Source organism: Miscanthus floridulus, chromosome 11, assembly GCF_019320115.1.
Source record: "Miscanthus floridulus cultivar M001 chromosome 11, ASM1932011v1, whole genome shotgun sequence".
NCBI classification, from domain to species: Eukaryota; Viridiplantae; Streptophyta; class Magnoliopsida; order Poales; family Poaceae; genus Miscanthus; species Miscanthus floridulus.
Window position 1 is genome coordinate 96047594 of NC_089590.1, and position 6000 is coordinate 96053593.

Genomic DNA, 6000 nt, shown 5'->3' on the forward strand with positions numbered 1-6000 from the left:
AACTCCCGATGATTGCTAAAACTCCCGACCATCGGAACTCCCGACTTATGTCAGAACTCCCGACGAACCAACCCAAGAACATCAAGAATTTTATCATGGCTAGGCACATACCGGACACGTCCGGTATCAATACCGGACATGTCCGGTATTACCAGGCCAGTAAAAACAAGTTAGCTATTTTGTCTCTCAAACACTCAAAACTCACATGGGTTGGCATGAGCACTTATGAATAATTATCTATCAACATGATGCATCCCTCTTAATAGTACGGCATACCTATTAAACTCAAGATCAAATGAAAAACGAATTTATATCGCTTGAGTTGATCTCTTTCGAATTGATGCCGTCTCTTTTAATCTTCATCAAGTGAGGTTGCCAACATGTTGATATACACTTGAGCATAGCCATCTTGAGCACGTGACTTGATTCCATTCATCAAATATGAATAACTCCAAATGCATCAAGTCACTTCCAACACTTTGTCCAATATAGATTTGATCCTCCACATCAATATGACCATCGTAGCTTGATTAGTACCTCAACTAAATGCAAGTACTCTCTTCTTCACCCTAGCTAGGTTCTTCGGTCACCAAGCCATCGCTTGCCCTTCACCCTTGCTTAGTACCTCCAAGCCTTTCCTTGCTATCTTCACCATCTTAAGCCATCAAGTCACATCTTGTGTTGAATCATCCATTCATTTATATTGTTATCTTTTTTATTTCAATTTAGCAAGCTTCAAATATGAGACCATTCCATATGTAATCCCTCATGTCTCGTTAATTAATTCTTACGAGGTTGCTTTCATATAGTACATGGAAATCCCACAATAAATGAGCCTTTGTATGAATTCCATTTGCATTGTTGTCTTGTGCTTGAACTAGATTATTTATACAACAACACATCATTTTGGCTTTCATTAAGTACCTGTGAGATAACCTATTATATGTCTACACTTAGCAAACGGGTTAGACCTTTAATCACGTTATCATTTAATCATCCAAAACCCACTAAGGGCATGTTTGGAACGCAGGAATCAAAAACACGGGAATAGAAAAAATGTAGGAATGGGGTGAGTGTGTAGTGGTAAAACAGAGGAAAGAAAAAACACATGAAATAATTAGAAGGGGTGTTTGGAACGCAGGAATCTATAACACAGGAAAAACGCAGGAAGTAATAAAGAAAAAAATAGCAACATGCTTCACTTGCGTTAGCTGAAATGTTTGGGTCACTGACAACCTAACAGACTACGGTACGTTCCCTTCTTTCCTGTGTTTCTTCACGGGCAGTGCATCGGGCATACGCAAAGGAAAGGAAACCAAGAGATCCCGGTAGATTTTTTATTTCCTGTGAAATGAGCATCCAACTACAGTAAAATAGAGGAAAGGAATCGATTCTTCCTGTATTCCAAACACTCCAGTCAACTTCCTTTCCTTTGGTTTTAGTTCCTACGATTTTCCTTCAAAAATCCTTTGTTCCAAACGCCCCCTAAAGGGCTAGATGGACTTTCACCATCCCAGAGCCAACGGCCAGGTCGAACGGGCGAACAGCATGATCCTTGATGCCCTCAAAAAGAGGCTATATCAGAAAGAAGAAAAGCATCCGGGCAGATGGCTCAAAGAGCTACCAACTGTGGTCTAGGGACTACGCACTTAAGCTAGTCGTAGTACCGGTGTGTCTCCATATTTCTTGGTCTACGGCTCAGAAGCCGTACTACCAGTGGACGTTGCCTTCCGAGCACCTAGGGTGGAAAATTATGATGAAGAGCAAGCCGCAGCTGTTCGGACAGAGGACGTCGATAGGGCCGAGGAAGAATGCCTGATCACCTACGTCCGCACAACCAAATACCTAGAAGGCTTGCGGAGATACTACAACCACAACATCAAAGGTCGTTCATTTGCTATCGGCGACCTCGTTCTCCGTAGAAAACAAAAAACTAAAGGGATGCACAAGCTCTCCTCCCCCTGAGAAGGACCTTATGTCATCAAAGAGGTTACCCGAGCAGGGTCTTATCGGCTATGTGACTTATATGGACTCGATGTCCCCAACTCATGGCACATCAAGCACCTTATATGTTTCTATCCTTAAAATGCTCTAGACATGTACTCTCCACTTCATGATGAATAAAGTTTTGGTCTCCATAATTTGTCTTGATTTTTTCTCCATTACGATTTAATCTCCACTTATGGTCATCGAGCTCTAAGCTACTCCTTAACGAACTCTAGTATGAGATCGCCATAACTGCTCTGCCATGTTTCTCCAAATCTCCAACGTATTTCACCGAACAGGTTTCTCCAATTTGCCGACCACGTTTCTCCAAATCTCCAACGTATTTTGCCGAACAGATTTCTCTAAATCACCGACCATGTTTCTCCAAATCTCCAACGTATTTCACTAAACAGGTTTCTCCAAATCACTGATCACGTTTCTCCAAATCTCCAACATATTTCGCCAAACAGGTTTCTCCAAATTGCCGACCTTGTTTCTCCATATCTCTGAAATGTTTCGCCGACCAACGAGCAGCACACGTTCTGTTCTGTTCTCTATGGAAAAGACCCAGTCTTCGATCTCTCCCTACACATGCTATGGGCTCTGCACTCTGCGTTATGGGTGGTTGGCTGTGGTTCCTTGGTCACGCCTGTTCCTCCTACACGTGCACAGGCTCCGCGCTCGACATTATGGACTATAGGCTAGCCAAGGCTGAGAGCTCAGTAAAGAACTAACTGCTCGGACGCCACTTATACTACGTTTATGTCCAAGTTATTTCACTAACCACCTGAAAGGTCCTTGTGTGGTTTTGGTAATTGAGTGACAACTTAGGTGGACTAATTGTGTTTATGTGAGATACACAGGTGATTAGTCCATAGGTACATGTGTGTGAGCAACATATATCATAAAGGTGAAAATGGCTTGGAGATGTTGCAAAGCTCACATATGTGATGATGAAGGAGCTTAAATGCACATGAGACATGACATTGAGTCATGCGATCAAGGTAGAGAAGATCAAGACAAGACTTGGCTTGATGGACCAGTTGCAAGCGTGAAGGGCAAGTCGAAGGCTTTGGAGTGATGGACCGCGTGGCGGTGAAGCTTGAGCAAGACTTGGCGCCGATGGACGATGGCAACGGTGAAGAGCAAGTGGAGTCAAGATCGATGAACCAATATGATCACGTGATGATATGAAGTGGATCATATCATTGTTGATCATGTTGGTGCATGTGTTGCATCAACATTGGAGGAAGATGGAATGGAATGCGCAAGGCAAAGGTATAACCTAGGGCATTTCATTTCACCGGTCATAGGTGTGTAGAGAAGTTTATGACCGGGTTTAGGATAGATGGTCGTGCTATCAAGAGGGGCAAACTTGTTTGCATATCGGTCATCTAGTGCCACTCGAGTGATCTAACTTTGCATCGTTGCTAGGATCGAGTGGCGTGGCAAGTTGAGTGGCTAACATCCTTTGGGAAATGTTTATGAAAATATGCTAACACTTGTGCACAAGGTGATACACTTGGTGGTGTTGGCACATTTATAAAGGAGGTGGTGTTTGCAGGGTTGAGATGGGTTTGGGTCCCTTTCGGGAAAATGGAATGCCTATTTTCTATTGCGCCAGATGTAAATTCTTGGGGTTGGCACATTTGATCAAGGGTGGTGAAGTTTAGGTGCAAGGGTAAGATACTCCACCGGCGGAGTGTCCAACTATAGAGTAAGGATAGTCTGACGGTGCCACCGATGCCCTACACAGAAAAGACAGAGTGTCGCTGGGTGCACCGGACGCTGGCACTGGAAGTGACTGGACGCTAGCAGGGCGTGTCTGGTCAAGGTGACGTATGGTGACGCAGGAGCTGGAGTATGACCGGACGCTGGGCTGTGTCCGATCACATGTGACCGGACGCGTCCGGTCAAGGTCGGTACCTTACTGTAAATGATCGGACGTTGAAGCTGCTGTGTTCGGTCAGGTCAAGTGACCGTTGGAATCGGGACACGTGGCCGTCTGCGGGCGACCGGACGCTGAGGTCTAGCGTCTGGTCAACACAACCGGAGCGTCCGGTCAGCCCGACTTTTGCCCAGTGAAGGGGTAACGGCTAGTTTAGCCCTTGGGGCTATAAATAGAAGTGGCCTTCGGCCATGGCTGGAGCTGAGCACCCTCACGCCTATGTGGCTTGTATAGGAGTGCTTGGATGCCCTCTAACTCACTTGTGCTTGCAAGAGTGCGAATCAATTGCGAGTGAGTGTGATTCTAGTGCGTTGCATTGTGAGATTGCATCGAGTGGCACTAGGTGATCGAGTTGCAAGCCGGTGGTGCTTGTTACTCTTGGAGGTTGCCACCTCCTAGACGGCTTGGTGGTGGTCTCCGTCGAAGCCCGCAAGAAGCTTGTGCGGTGCTCTAGAGAAGTGCTTGTGAGGGGCATTATGCTCGCCCCGCGGGAGCCACGAAGAGCAACTCTAGTAAAGCGTGTCATTGAGCTACCCTCACTCAAGGGGTAGGTTCTTGCGACGCCCGACGTGCGGGCTTAGCGGGTGATGCTAATTAGCCACTGAACCACGAAGTGAGCAGTCGACACAACGGGGACTAGCATGTTGGCAAACACGTGAACCTCGGGAGAAAAACCATCGTGTCAACCTTGTTCTTCCCGTTGGTTTGCATCCCCATTACACAAGCTTGCAATTACTTTTATACATATTAAGCTTGTAAAGTTGCTCTTGTAATTAGATAGCTTGTGTAGCTTGCTAATTATCTTCTCGCTTGTGTAGCATAGAAGTAGCTCCCTTGCATGGCTAATTTGGTTTTAGTAACCTTGTTAGTCACATTGCTTAGTTTGTGTAGCTAAGTATTTGTGCTCTCTAATTAGGCATTGGTTGCCTTGTTATTGAGCATTGCTAGTGAGCTTAGTTAGCTTTGTGCTTTTGCTTACTAGCATGTGTAGGAGCTCTCTTGTTGCTTGAAGTACTAGTGGCATAGGTTTGTGTGACCTTGCTTCTAGAATTGGTTAGGTGAGCTCTAGCTAGCCCGGCACTTTAGTTGCATAATTAGTATCTTTACAAGGTGCTAGTGAACATATATAGAGGGGTGTAGTCTTGGCTAGTCCGATTGTTTTAATTCCGCATTTATATCGGTTAGCCAACACGATTAAGTTTTAGAAAAGACTATTCACCCCCCCCCTCTAGTCCGCCATCTCGACCTTTCACCACCGAGCAGCACACGTTTCGCTCTGCGCTCTATGGAGAAGACCCAGTCTCCGATCTCTCCCTACACATGCTACGGGCTCCACGCTCTGCGTTATGGGTGGTCGGCTACGGTTTCTTGGTGACGCCTATTCCTCCTACACGTGCACGGGCTCCGCGCTCGACGTTATGGACTATGGGCTAGCTAAGGCCAAAAAGTTCAGTAACAAACTAACTGCTCGGACGCTACTTATACTACGCATAAATGGCGTTAGGGTTAACACTACAACGATTCTTCACTGAAATATTGGCAAATTGCATAAACATGCACATTGCACTTTATAACATTTATACACATACATAAATGTTTTCTGCGCTCTTGCGTGCTCTAACTACATTCTCTGGATGTTACACATCATATCCTCCGAGCATATCACCGGGCTTCGCCATCGCCTTCTGTCTCACCGAACAGGTCAATGTCACCAGCTAGTTTCTTCGCCGCGCCCTCCACCTCATCCTCTAGCTGTTGGTGCTCTGCCTCGCCCATCCCTTCGGCAAATCTGTCCCCTATGGCTTGGAGGTCAATGGCTCGATAGTGGGACCGAACCACTGCAAGGGCATGAGTGATGGCGATAACAACGGCTTCGCGGTTGAAGCTCTTGAAGTTTTCCCACACCGCCTTGCACCTCTCGATGATGGTGTTCGAGCGTTGTGGCCTATCATCGAGCTAAGGAGCCACCTCTAGGTCGACGCAGTCAAGCACCGGTTTGACTCCAGCGACTACGGCGTCGAACTTCTCCCTTTGGGTCCTGGCTTCCTGCACCAGCACATCAAATT